The following is a 14,108-nucleotide window of genomic DNA, read 5'->3' as shown; positions in this document are numbered from 1 at the left end:
ACGTAAATTAATCTCCGTAGTGCTATGTTAAACTACCCTCCTCTGGCATTTGGAAAATGTAATTCGTTATATCAATTATTCACTGTAATCGTGTAAGACAGGCTTTGGAGTCATTACCTTGGTGCAAGCGTATATTAGCGTCATCGGGTGGACAGGCTGTAAAAAAGGGGATGTTCGTTACCGCGTCACTGCAAATGGCTGGTAATAATAACTTTGCGGTATTGCTGGGTAGGGAGTGGAGTTTCACTTACCCGCGTTTAGAGAAACTGCTCCGGTTATGCTGACTCTGCCCCCGGAAACAGTTTGGCTATGTCAGGCGTATTATTTGTAGTTCGCCACGCATGGAGGTAGAAATAGGACTGCCAACGCTCAATGTAGTACTGCCGAGTCCGTGATATTTAATAACAAACCAGTAATTATCCATTATATAACAGGTGCTATCCAGCTTCAAAAAATATCGAGTGCTTTTTAACAGTTTGGCTATGTTGGGCGTATTATTTGTAGTTCGCCACGCATGCAGGTAGACATAGGACTGCCGGCGGTCAATCTAGTACTGCCGAGTCCGTGTTATTTAGTAACAAACCAGTAATTATCCATTATATAACTATCACAGATGCTATCCAGCCTCAAAAAATATTGAGTGCTTTTTTTACATGTTACTAATGAAAAATAGAGAAAAGGCATTCATCTTATGTTCAGGACTAGTGTTTCTAGTTGTGTTCGTGAGTCACGGTGGACAATAAAGTTTTGTGTAAGAGTCAAAAGGGACAGTTTTCATCCTCCCTATATGTGTTATTATGATACACGCACTTGCCCAAACTGACAACTGGGAGATGCTATCTGAGAAAAAGCGGGATCAAATAAGAACAGCAATACATGGCATTATAATGACTGAGTACCTTAGATCAAAATCAGCCCCAAGGGGTCTATGGGTAAATAATGCCCCACAAATTTTTCTGCACGACTTGGCATTCAGAAGAGACTGGTCCTCCATATCATGGAAGTGTACTCTAGACTATTTAGTCTTAATAGTTAAAACCGCGAAGAGACTATCGGATGAACTGCTTACCCAAATAGCAATATGTGAAAACGACCTAAAGAAAACTATCCATATTTCAGTTTACAAAAAGAAAATGGAAGAGGTTAATAAAGAAATAAACGAGACACAGGACTATATTATGCAAAACAACATGCAAAAATTGGGAAAAGACCTGAAGCGGTTTAGCCAAGAGAAAATGCACCCCTACACAAAAGAGGACTTTAAAGCTAATGATACCAATACAGATAATGTCTCCGATGGTTGGAATTCTTCAAACAATTCGGATATCAGTATAGATGAACAACCACCGAAGAGAGGTAGTTTCATCTATGGATACCAACGCCCCAGAAGAAACAACAGGTGGCCAAGACAAAATTATGGAGGTTATCCAGGACATCAAGTGCCATACTTCCAACCAGTAATGCCACAATTCCCTGGCTGTATGAATCACTATACTCCAGGGATGCCACCAATGCCACATATGATGGGACCACCGATGCAGGGTATGGAAAATCAACAACAACAGCCTTTTTTAGGCAGAGGCCAAAACCAGCGGAGAGGTCGAAGAAAGAAAAACCTTACCTGGGAAGATCAAAGAAACATGACGACCAGAAGTATGACATCAGAACAACCGGGGACAAGCAAGACGAGTCATTAATAGTTAACCCTACTGATGTGGACTTGACTGAAGACCAAACCAATGTTTTAAATAAAGGATTAGAATTCGTACCTACGCCCCCACTAGATGTCTTCAAATTAAAGAGTGAACTTGCCGAATTTTGCAGAACTCTGAAACTTAAAGCTTTCTTTTCAGGAAAGGAATACAAAGAAAATGAAGGCTACACAAACTTAAAACGGAAGTCTACATTTAACCCTCCAAACCACACAGTTCCAATTGAAATCCAAACATTCGAACAGGCTCTTCTAAAAAGTGCTGACGAACTTAAGAAGCATACCAACCCAGTTTTCCAAAACCTTAGCAAGAATGAGAAAAAAGCCCTAGATGAACTACAACATAATGACAACTTGGTGATCAAACCAGCGGACAAGATGGGGGGGTGGGGGGTATTGTTATCCTGAACAAAGAGAGTTATGATCTACAATGCCTCTCCCTCCTGTCAGACACCAAATTCTACAAGAAAATTCATATTGACCCCACTCCTCGACTTCAGAATACCATCAACATGATGATATATGAAGCAGAAACAAACTTGTGGTTCTCCAAAAAGGAAGCCGAATATTTGGTAGCCCGAGAACCAAGAATACCATTCTTTTACTCGTTACCAAAAACACAAACAAAGGATGCCCCCTCCGGGACGGCCAATCGTCTCAGGCATAGGCTCAGTTCTTTAGCCCCTGTCTCAGTTTGCAGACCAGTTCCTAAAGCCCTTGGTACAACAGACCCCGACTTATCTAAAGGACACTCGTGACCTTTTGAACTCAATTAATGGCATGAATTTTGAACCAACAACTACACTGCTTGTAGGACTGGATGTGGAATCCCTTTTCACCAGCCTGCCGCAACAAGAAACTTTACAAACTCTTGAAGAGATTCTATTCATGACAGATTGGAATCATTGGACTCCAAGGCATTTTGTCTTAGAATGCTGTCGCCTTGCTCTCACAGAGAATTTTTTCGAATACAATGGAACTTTATTTATCCAAAGCCATGGAACATCCATGGGAAGCGCCTTTGCGCCTTCAGTAGCAGGGCTCTATGTCAGTGAATTCGAATCAAAATATGTGCTAAATGAGATCAACCCTTTCGCGAGTAATATACTCTATTGGAAACGATACATTGATGATATCGTAATGCTCTGGAACAATGATAAAGATCTACAGATGTTCATGGACTGGCTTAATCAACAAGACAGATGGCTTCAGTTCACCTTTTCGGCTAGTAATAAGAGTCTTGACTTCCTGGACATTACCATATTTGAGGAAAATGGAAGACTCGAGACCAAGACATACTCCAAGCCTACATCTAAAAATAGCCTCCTATCCTACCGAAGCTTCCATCCAAAACAACTAAGGGACAACCTGCCTTTCAGCCAATTTTTAACACTGAAACGTAATTGTAGCAGGAACTTTGATTACAGAGCCCAATCAGAAGAACTAAACACCAAACTACTGAAGAGAGATTACCCCAAGAAAACAATAGCGAAATGCCAAAAACGTGCCAAAAATCAGCCCAGAGAGAGCCTCTTACAGACTACAGTAAAAGAAACCACTGCTGACCTGATGACATGTGTCACAACATTTATCCCGGCAACATATCAGGTACAAAAGATCGTAAACAAAAACTGGCGTATCCTAACAGGGGAATTTAATTGGCCTAAACCAAGATTCGCAAATAGGAGGACGAGAAATATCAAAGACATCCTTGTTCATACAAGACCTAAAGTACGGCAAATGACATCCTTAGTCAGAAATCCAAACATGGCCCCCATTACGGGACATTTTCCATGTGGGTCCTGCCTGATATGTAAATTGACAACAGCTACCAAGACGTTACAGCTCACAGAGTCTCTAACCTGGACCCAAAGACAACACACGAATTGCAATTCATGCCATGTTATCTATATGGTAACTTGCCCATGCCAGAAGAGATACATAGGGATGACAACAAGGAAAATTAAAATTCCAATTGGGGAACACAAGAGCAATATTAAGAATAAAAGAAATACAACTAAACTTTGTTCACACTTTATTGAACTGAGACATCAACCAGAAGATCTGCGATGGACAGTGATTGAGATGCTAGTGGATAAAACTCACAACTCCGAGAAAAACCTATTCGAAAAAAAACAAAGATGGGTTGATCGCCTGGGTAAGAATATTGATGGTTTGAATGATAATATACCTTGGCATCAATTCTGGCAATAAACATACACTACATTAAGACTGAAAAGGTGATAATTCCCTCATCCAATGGTGGAACTCTTTTCCTAATCAAAGATAGTGGTCCGATATGATACTATACAGCTTAACCCCACATCATGTTTATTGAACTGTTTATCATAATAACACATATAGGGAGGATGAAAACTGTCCCTTTTGACTGTTACACAAAACTTTATTGTCCACCGTGACTCACGAACACAACTAGAAACACTAGTCCTGAACATAAGATGAATGCCTTTTCTCTATTTTTCATTAGTAACATGTTAAAAAGCACTCGATATTTTTTGAGGCTGGATAGCATCTGTGATAGTTATATAATGGATAATTACTGGTTTGTTACTAAATAACACGGACTCGGCAGTACTAGATTGACCGCCGGCAGTCCTATGTCTACATTCATGCATGGCGAACTACAAATAATACGCCTGACATAGCCAAACTGTTAAAAAGCACTCGATATTTTTTGAGGCTGGATAGCACCTGTTATATAATGGATAATTACTGGTTTGTTATTAAATATCACGGACTCGGCAGTACTACATTGAGCGCCGGCAGTCCTATTTCTACCTCCATGCGTGGCGAACTACAAATAATACGCCTGACATAGCCAAACTCTTTCCGGGGGCAGAGTCAGCATAACCGGAGCAGTTTCTCTAAACGCGGGTAAGTGAAACTCCACTCCCTACCCAGCAATACCGCAAAGTTATTATTACCAGCCACTTGCAGTGACGCCGTAACAAACATCCCCTTTTTTACAGCATGTCCACCCGATGACGCTAATATACGCTTGCACCAAGGTAATGACTCCAAAGCCTGTCTTACACGATTACAGTGAATAATTGATATAACTAATTACATTTTCCAAATGCCAGAGGAGGGTAGTTTAACATAGCACTACGGAGATTAATTTACGTCTTTGATTTTCCCCAGCCTCTGGTTATTGCCTCAATGAGTAGCCCATACAAGATCACCTCCGTTTTAGTATAACTTCCACTAGTCCATATAGTCAGCACAAATGCTGCGAAATGAACAATGATTATTAATTGTTGTTTAAACTACAACCATAATTGTGTCTGAAAACTTAATATGCCATTACTTGCCTATGTATGTTTGTGTTATGTTCTTGTTCTTTATTATCTAGGTACAAGACACTTTGGCAGATAACTAAATAGCGAAAAAGACTACGCTTAATACTACACAAATTGTGTAAGTATCAATCAATTTTTTAATTGTCCTGATGAATGCCCCACAGACCCGGCTGGGCGAGGATGGGCAGAAACATGTCGACGAACTATAAGTGGTATAATGAGATCTAGTTACACGGTCTTTAAGTATATCCAACCTTCTTTTTAACAACAGACTAGTTCTCACGTATATTAAAGCTTTCCAGAGACCTAATCTGCTTTTTAATTGTTTTTCTCCTTGGGTGAGTTACTATCTCTGGACACTACCGTGTGGAACCGGAGTTCGCCTCAGGCTTGAGGCTGGCATATTACAACTTAACTAACCCACTGACTGTGCCATAACGCGAGTGGAGAGCGGAGAAAAAGATACACCGCTTTATACGACTCATACACCGCGTTTATGAGGGTTTTTTAAGTAACCAGTTGTCACGGTTACAAGTGTCCATTCCATTTTTGATTTTGAATTACTGCATAGGGGAACTGAATGGACACATTTATTCCTCCTCCCTACTCTCTGATTATTAACACTTGTCATCTCCTCACGTTGCTGTTGGCGATACCGGTGCTGTTCCTGGGGTTGTTCTTGATAACCCCCATATTCCTCCTCAGAATCCTCCTCCTGGTCCTTGACCTGCAATTGCGAAGGGCTACTGGCAATTCCATACTCATCATCTTCTTCCGAATCTTCCTCTTCCAGCAGATGAGATGGCAGCAATGGGGAGACCTTGCTTGGAGATGTAACCTTCGGTGTTATAGTTTTTTTCCAAGGCACCAACCTTTTTTCTGGTGTTTTTTCCCTCGTCACCGAGCCCTTCGACGAGATACCCATCGCCGTCGTCGACCAAGTCATCGTCGTCGACGCCACCGTTGTAGTTACCGTCTACGCTGTCCTCGTCGACGCTGCCGTCGTCGACACAGTCCTCGTCGACGCCCCCGCCGTCGGCGCCGCTGACACATTCGATGACGTCGTCGTCGACTGTTTCACCGTCGACGATATCGCCGTCGACGCTGTTTTCTCACCAGCCTTAACATTATCCTTCTTCGTCAACGACGGAGGTGTTTTTGTAGTCGTCGATGGTCCCATTTTTGTCGACGGTCCCGTCGACGGAGCTGAAACAGTACCCCTCTCCTCAGAAGGCGTAGAAGAAGACCGTTTGATGGTAATTTTGATATTCTGAGGTGACTGTGGTGGATCTGAGGTGGATTTTCCTCCTTTCACCTCACCAGCAGAACCCTTCTTCCCCTTAGTTGAGACTGAAGGGGATTTTGAGGGACTGCGCCCTGAAGACCCTGGAGTGGTCTTTTTTGGGGCCTTCTCAGGTCTTTCCCCTGAGGAATGTGTTTGAGGAGATCTACTTCTCTTCTGAGATCTCTTAGACGCCACAGATTCCTCCTCACTCTCACTTGAGAGGATTTCCTTCCTGGCTTTGACCTTCTGAAGCCAGATCAGTAGCCTTCCCTAACGATCTCTCAAGGTCTTATTTGAAAAGGTACGACATACCTTACAATCTGCTGCCTTATGGTCTGGATAGAGACAGTAGATGCAGTCCTTGTGAGGGTCATCTGTATAAAGCCTCTTATTAGAGCAGGTGGAACAAGCTCTAAATAATCCTTTTTTTCTCCTTCTCAGACATGGTAGATGAAAAACCTCAAATCTAAGCCAAAATACTGTAGAAGTAAAGAATTTGAGCAGAGCTCAAAGGAGACTCCCTAGCACAACGTGCGGTAGAAAAATCTGAGGGGCAGAAGGTTCTCTCAGGAGTGTTCTAGAGGGTGAGGAGCTCTGATTGGTTCAGGGAAAAGTTTAGGCCTTTTTTACACAACAAAGGCTATGGGTTGCAAAAGGGAAATGGGCCTAGGCCTCTTTTCAGTTTGCTATACTACTAAGCACTCCTTTTTTATATACTGGAGACGACGGGGAATGATTCAGGCATGTGAATCTATGAAAGTTCCAATACTGGAGTAAGAAAGCCATAGCCGCTTCAATTTTTCTAGTGGAGTGTGCTTTTAGTAGAACAGGTAAAAGTAGTTGAGCTTTTGCATAGCATGTCTCGATGCATTTAACTATCCATCTTGAAATGCCTGATTTTGAAATTGCCTTTCCCATTAACGAGGAGGTGCAAAGGCAACAAACAATTGTTTAGGTTTTATAAATGATTTAGTGCTGTCTATGTAATGCATCAATGTCCTTTTAACAATTAAAGTGTGTAATGCCTTTCTTCAACTGTGTCTGGTTACGGGGAAACATAGATAAATCAATGAGTTGATTAATATGGAAATTGGACACTACTTTTGGTAGTACTTTAGGGATCGTTTTAAGCACTACCCTGTCCCTACATAGTTGAAAGAAAGGTTCTTCTAGAGTTAACACCTGAATTGCACAGACTCTTCTAAGAGAAGTAATAACAATTAAAAAGGAATATGCTACTTACCAGTATGCATCTGTTCTTGGCATGTAGGGCTGCTGATATTCACATCTTATGCATAGATCGCCGCCTAGTGTTGGGTCCGGATGATTGCACATTGTTGTCTTGGAAGAGTCTTCGAAGTATCACGAGATAGGTGGCTCCTCCCCTGGACTACAGTGCGCATGGGCATCCTCTTCATCCTCAGATTGTTTTTCGCCATTGTGGCAGGGATGGAGTATGATACAGTAAGTCATGTCCATGCTAGAGATTAATTCTGAATGCTACAGCTGCGACAGGCACCGGGGAGGAGGGAGGGCGATGTGAATATCAGCAGCCCTACATGCCAAGAACAGATGCATACTGGTAAGTCGCATATTCCGTTCGAGGCATGTGGGCTGCTGAATTCACATCTTATGCATAGAATGTATAGCAGTCCCCTCTTAGCGGCGGTTGCCCGTGCCAGCTGCAGCAGTCTGAAAAAGAGTTTTGAGTACAGCCTGCCCTACAGCTGCCTGCTTCTTGGAGTGTACATCTACGCAGTAGTGTTTGGTAAATGTATGTATGGTAGTCCATGTGGCTGCCTTACATATGTCTTCTAGAGGAATGTTTCCTAAGAAAGCCATGGATGCCAATAACTTGCGTGTTGAATGCGCTCTTGGGGGAACTGTTAATATGCGTTTAGCTTTTTTATAACAAATTTGTATGCACTTAACAATCCATCTGGCTATACCTGATTTGGAAATGGGGTTGCCTTTGTGCTGTGGTGAAAAGGCAACAAACAGTTGTTTAGTCTTTCTGAAAAGTTTTGTTCTGTCTATATAGTAGAGGAGAGCTCTTTTCACGTCAAGGGTATGTAGAGCTCGTTCTGCCACGGAATCTGGATTAGGGAAGAATACTGGCAGTTCTATAGCTTGATTGATGTGAAACTGGGACACCACTTTTGGCATAAATTTAGGGTTAGTTCGCAGCACTACCCCATTAGCGTGAATTTGTATGAATGGCTACTGAATAGTTAGGGCTTGCAGCTCACTAACTCTTTTGAGTGATGTAATTGCAACTAGGAAAGCCACTTTCCACGTTAGGAATTGTATCTCACAGGAGTGTAGCGGTTCAAAAGGTGGTCCCATTAGTCTGGTAAGAACTACGTTGAGGTTCCAGACAGGTGAAGGTGGGTGTCTTGGAGGAATGATTCGTTTGAGTCGCTCTAGGAAAGCTTTAATAGCAGGTACCCTGAAGAGGGAAAGATGTTGCCTGTTTTGAAGATAAGCTGCCACAGCAGCTAAATGGATACGAATGGAGCTGTAAGCTAGATTGCATCTGTGTAAATGTAGGAGGTAACAGATGATGTTCTGAGTAGATGCATCTAGCGGATTTATGTCATTATTGTTACAATAGATGACAAATCGCTTCCACTTCGCCGCATAGCATGCCCTGGTGGTAGGCCTCCTTGCCTCTTTGATAATATTCATACAGTCGGGAGGCAAGTTTAGGTAACCAAACTCTATGTCCTCAGTGTAGGAGAGTGGGGTCTGCAATCCTATGGTCACCCCAGATTTTTGCTTTTTGCTTCACTGGTTTACGACTTTCCCTGGCTGTGGGCCTGCTAATCAGACCCACAGCCTAGCTGTTCTCTCTCTAAATTGACAACCATGTACTTTAGGTGCATTTACCAATTGGTACTGGGCCACCTTATCAGTCCCTGTACAGTGTACCTTAGGTATCCAGAGCATAGGTGTACCCAGGGCCTACCAGGGGCTGAAGCATGTATTATGCCACCCCTGGCTGGCCAACTAAAACTGACACAACTGGCTGCACGACAGCTGGGGCAAGGTGGTGTAAACACCCTTTGATGTAGATATAGTATACCTATATCTAACCCTAAAATGGACACATATCTTCCCATCAGTCACTCCTATGGCAGGCCTTATCAATCCTGAAGGCAGAGTGCTTGGAATTATGTGAGATGGTGCTCTGGCATGAGCTGAGCCCGTCTGCAGCTTGCGGAACCAAGTCCTAATAGCTGTTCCATGATAACGCTATATCATATACTCTTAAGTGCATTATCAACCTCGCGGTTAATTGCTAACTCTGGTATAGCATTATCAAAACATGTCGAGTAAGGGGTCATACGAATTGGAATACTACCCCCTCGCCAATTCTGGCGACGGGGGTAGCATTCCACCCTTCTAGAGGGACACGACATGTATGTAACTGTGAACCCCGGTTAAAGTTAACTCGAGCCTTGGCATCACAAATGGATGCTGCCACCACAGACACAAGTCTGACCTCCTGCTGCTGGGAGTCCTTCCAGCGAGGGAGGCTTGGACAAAGGGTTTCCTGACTTGGGAGGTGCTAGCACCACCCCAGACAGGATTTTGTGTATTGGGTAGGATAGGCCTGAAAGGAATGAGACATGCCTGGGGCACACAAGGTGTCCTGTGCATACACCGGTTCAAACCAGTTGCTGGGGCATCCCTGCCCCAGCTCTGGCGCGAAACCGGACAAAGGATAGGGGGTGTAACCACCCCCCTTCCTGGTCCCACCCAGGGGAGGGACCTAGTCAGTAGTGCAGCCCCCTTTAGCTGGATAAAGGTAGGAGCTGGTCCCATTCCAGATTAGATTAATCCTGAGCTACTCTACAAGAAGAAACTCTGGACTTCGACGTTCTGCTCCACAGAAGACTGAAGAAATCTCCCTTGTGGGCAAGGAGTGTCCACCCTGCAACTGCAGGCACCATCAAGCATCCAGCGGCTTCCCTTTGTCGTCTTCCCTCGAGGTTCCAGACTTCAGAGCCCGACGAGACACGGATTCCCAGACCTCTCCGACCTCAACCTACATCTGCAGCACAGCTGAGACCCGTGGGTGCCACGAGACACGTGGGACCGGCCATCTTGAAAGAAACTGCACATCGCTTCCAGCACGACTCCCGAGGTAAACTCGACCAAGTGCTTTGGGGACTGAGAAGCCCCAAACCCGAGCAGCCCTTGCACCGAAGATCAGCCCTCCAACATTCACGAGTTCTGCGTGGGGCACTTCTGCTTGTTTGCTGCTCGACGCGTTGTCTGGTCACTTGCCGGCTGGCTAGTGGCCTCCTAGACGACGAACTTTGAAATCTTTGCTGCTGGTCTGGTTGCTCCAGACTGGCCCTTGCTCCCTTCCAAAAGAGGGGCACCCCGGACTCTCCTAGTCCGCATCAGACGCTTTCTCCACTCACCGCGTGGGTTGCCTTTGCCAAGGCCTGTTGATGCCGATTCCGGATCCGACAGCGAGAGCCTGCGTGGGACAGCTCGTGCCTCCATCCTGGTCGTCGAAGACACCTCCTGGTCCACGTGGCTGCAGAGTCAAGCGTCCACTCTTCACCTGATCGCGACGACGACATCTGGTTCCTTCCTGGTTCCACTCCAGTCACTGGCTAGTGACTGTGAACACTGTCCCCTCTGCTTTCAGGTCCTCTTCTTCACCGATCCACCCTTGGATCGCACCGGACATCTTCCTCCTGGTCGCCTGCAGCATCTTTTCTTTCAGGCTCCATTGACTTCAACGCGAGAACCCGACACACTTTGACACCTATGCACCCGCAGCCCGTGGGTGAGGTAACGAGAGCATTTCGGTGCTCAAGGGTAGTTTAACTGTCCTAGTGTCCAGTTCCACAGTCGTTTTAGTCCTAACTAGTCAGGATTGTCCGTACTTACCTTTAACTTGAACTGTACTGTCCATAGACATTGTTACGCATCTCGCGTGTGAGTTCACACTCTGCACACGCGTTCCGTGGGCCTCCTATTACTTACCTAGAGTTAGTGTAGCGTGGTCCCATCGATCCTACAGCCTCTGGACAGCTCCATTCCTTTTATCGACTTTCACATTCCACTTACTTAGTATATGGTTTGTCGTGCCCCTAGGGCACCATTGTAATTTTGTGCAACTTATCGTATTTTTCCTAAGAGATTGTCATGTGCTTAGCCCTCTGATCTCATAAAGAGTTCAGAGGTGTTTGTTATTAATAAATATATTGTTTATTTTCATAACAACCTGTGTGGTGTCCTTTCATCTGATATTCAAGGGGTTATATTGTGGTAAAACAGCTGGCTTCACATGCCAAAAGAGTTTAGCCTAAGACTGCTTTGTCCATGCTACCATTAGGATAGCTGGTCTATAAGGTTGACTTACAACCAATCACCATAAGGGTTGTTTGGACTGATACAAGGTGATCACTAGAACTAGTGAGCATCATATATCAGGCCAACTTCTCACATTGGTGTGCAGCGGTTGGGATTTGAGCTTGCTGTTGCTTTTACCACGTATAATCTTGAAATATCATTTGAAAGATCACATAAGGTACTATAGGTACATATAACACGCTTAGAAATACTCTGAGTTCTACTGAACCAGCTGTTGTAGTAGAAAGGGCCTAGCACATCCTGACTAAAACTCTTAGCAAGGGATCAGTAGGAAAACCCATAGTATAAGTAAGTGCATCACTTGCACCTCACTAGAAAGCATGTCTACCCATGGAGAGTCTTCAGAGACTCCCCTAGTGGTTAGTAACCCTCCACAGGTCCTTTCCAGATATGCAGCTCTCAGTTTCCAGGAGATGAGACAATTGTGTACCTCCAGGAAATTGAAACAGGGTTCTAACCCTACCACTCCTTTTCTGTTAGGTCTCTTAGAGACATATGATGCCAGAAGGGCTGCTGACACAGACCCCTCTAATCCAGATAGGAGCATGCCCCCCTTAGAAGGTACTCGTGGTGATCCAGATCTCCCTGAAACAGAAGATGTAGATGAGGAGGAGGAGGAGGAACCTTCTGGGGATGAGGCAGACAAAGGTCCTGTAGTAGTCAGCAGACTCACCAGGGCCAACTTAGACATGCATAGGGAAGGAACTGGGGGACCCCCAGTACTGACCCTTAGCAGGCCTAACTTTGGGGTTAGGAGAGATAGATCTCCTTCTAGGGACTCCAATAGATCTGTGCACTCTTATGCATCTGCTCAGAGGAGAATGACTTCCCCTCAGAGGAGAGAGCATGAAGCAAAGATGAAGGAAGCTAATCTGAGGATCCAAAGGGAAGAACTTGCCCTTGCCAAGGAGAAGCTTGCCTTGGCTAGAGAGCAACAGTTGAGTGGGATAGTCCCCACTGGTGGCAGCAATATCCCTAGGGATAGAGAAAGGGGTTTTGATACTAGAAACCTGAGTAAAATAGTGCCCTCCTATAAGACAGGAGATGATATCCACAAGTGAATAACTGCTTTGGAGAGAGCCTGCAAAGTACAGCAGGTACCCCAGAGTCAGTGGGCAGCTATATTGTGGCTCTCCTTTGAAGGTAAAGGTAGAGACAAGCTCCTCACTGTTAGAGATGAGGATGCTAATGATTACCAAGTCTTGAAAAAGGCACTGATTGATGGGTTTGGCTTAACCACTGAACAGTACAGGTTAATGTTCAGAGACACCCAGAAAACTCAGGCTCAAGATTGGACTGACTTTGTTGATTGTGCCACTAAGGCTTTGGAAGGCTGGTTACTGGGTAGTAAAGTTACTGATTACACAGGATTATATAATCTAATTACGAGAGAGCAAATCTTAAATAATTGTCAGAACCAGTTGTTGCATCAGTACTTGATTGACTCAGATCTGACCTCTACCCAAGAATTGGGAAAGAAGGCAGACAGATGGGTCAGGACAAGGGTCAAGCAGCAGAACCAGAACCAGGGTGGTTGCCAGAAGAAAGCAGACCAGAAGGGTAATGAGAATAAGCAAAATGACCAGAAGTCTTCAACAGGGCCCCAACAACCTAAGGAGGGTGGGTCCCAAAATTCCCAAAAGAAGAAGAATGATGGTCCTAAGAAACCATGGTGCCAATACTGTAAAAGTAAGACTCACTGGTTTAGTGAGTGCACCAAGAAAGGCCAAACTCCTACCACTACTGTCCCTAATACACCTGCACCCCCTAGTACAGTTAGTAGTGGTAGTGTACCTCTCAAGGCTATAGTTGGGTTAACCCTGGGATCTGAGGTGGGTTCTGACCTAGTCAGAATTCCTACTCAGGCAGTTCTTGTTTGTACTGGGGACATGGATATGGCCCCTACTGTAAGTCCTAGTACTCTGGGCAAATACAGGCAAACACCTTTAATTAATGGAAAAGTGGCTCAGGCCTACAGGGACACATGTGCCAGTGTCACTATGGTGACACCAACATTTGTGGACCCTGACCAGATCATGCTAGGTTCAGATTACCTAGTGACCAATGCTAGCAATGTCACTACCAATCACAGTATGGCAATTGTTAATTTCTCCTGGGGAGGGGTAACTGGCCTCAAAAGGGTTGTATTTAGTTCAGACCTCCCAGTAGATTGTCTTTTGGGCAATGATTTGGAATCCTCACTGGGGTCAGATGTGGAGTACAGGACTCATGTAGAAATGCTAGGTCTCTCCTCACATGTCCTTGCTGTGACTAGGTCACAGGCCAAGAAATGCCCAGCTGAACAAGTGCTGGATCCTGGAAGAATGGACCAGACACTACCCAAGAGAAGGAATGGTAGGGTTAAGGCAGAGCCTTCCCCCCTGCCTCAGGTTGA

General features: G+C 44.6%; 1 protein-coding gene across 4 annotated transcripts in view; it reads right to left on the bottom strand.

The window, feature by feature from the left end:
* The window catches only part of TMEM184B (transmembrane protein 184B), a 506,709-nt gene that overhangs the window by 183,496 nt on the left and 309,105 nt on the right, over window positions 1-14,108 (bottom strand). The gene's annotated exons all lie outside the window — the stretch shown is intronic.

Source organism: Lissotriton helveticus, chromosome 1_1 (assembly GCF_964261635.1).
Source record: "Lissotriton helveticus chromosome 1_1, aLisHel1.1, whole genome shotgun sequence".
NCBI lineage: Eukaryota > Metazoa > Chordata > Amphibia > Caudata > Salamandridae > Lissotriton > Lissotriton helveticus.
Note: the sequence above shows the minus strand (reverse complement) of the source record. Positions and strands in the feature narration are given on the sequence as shown.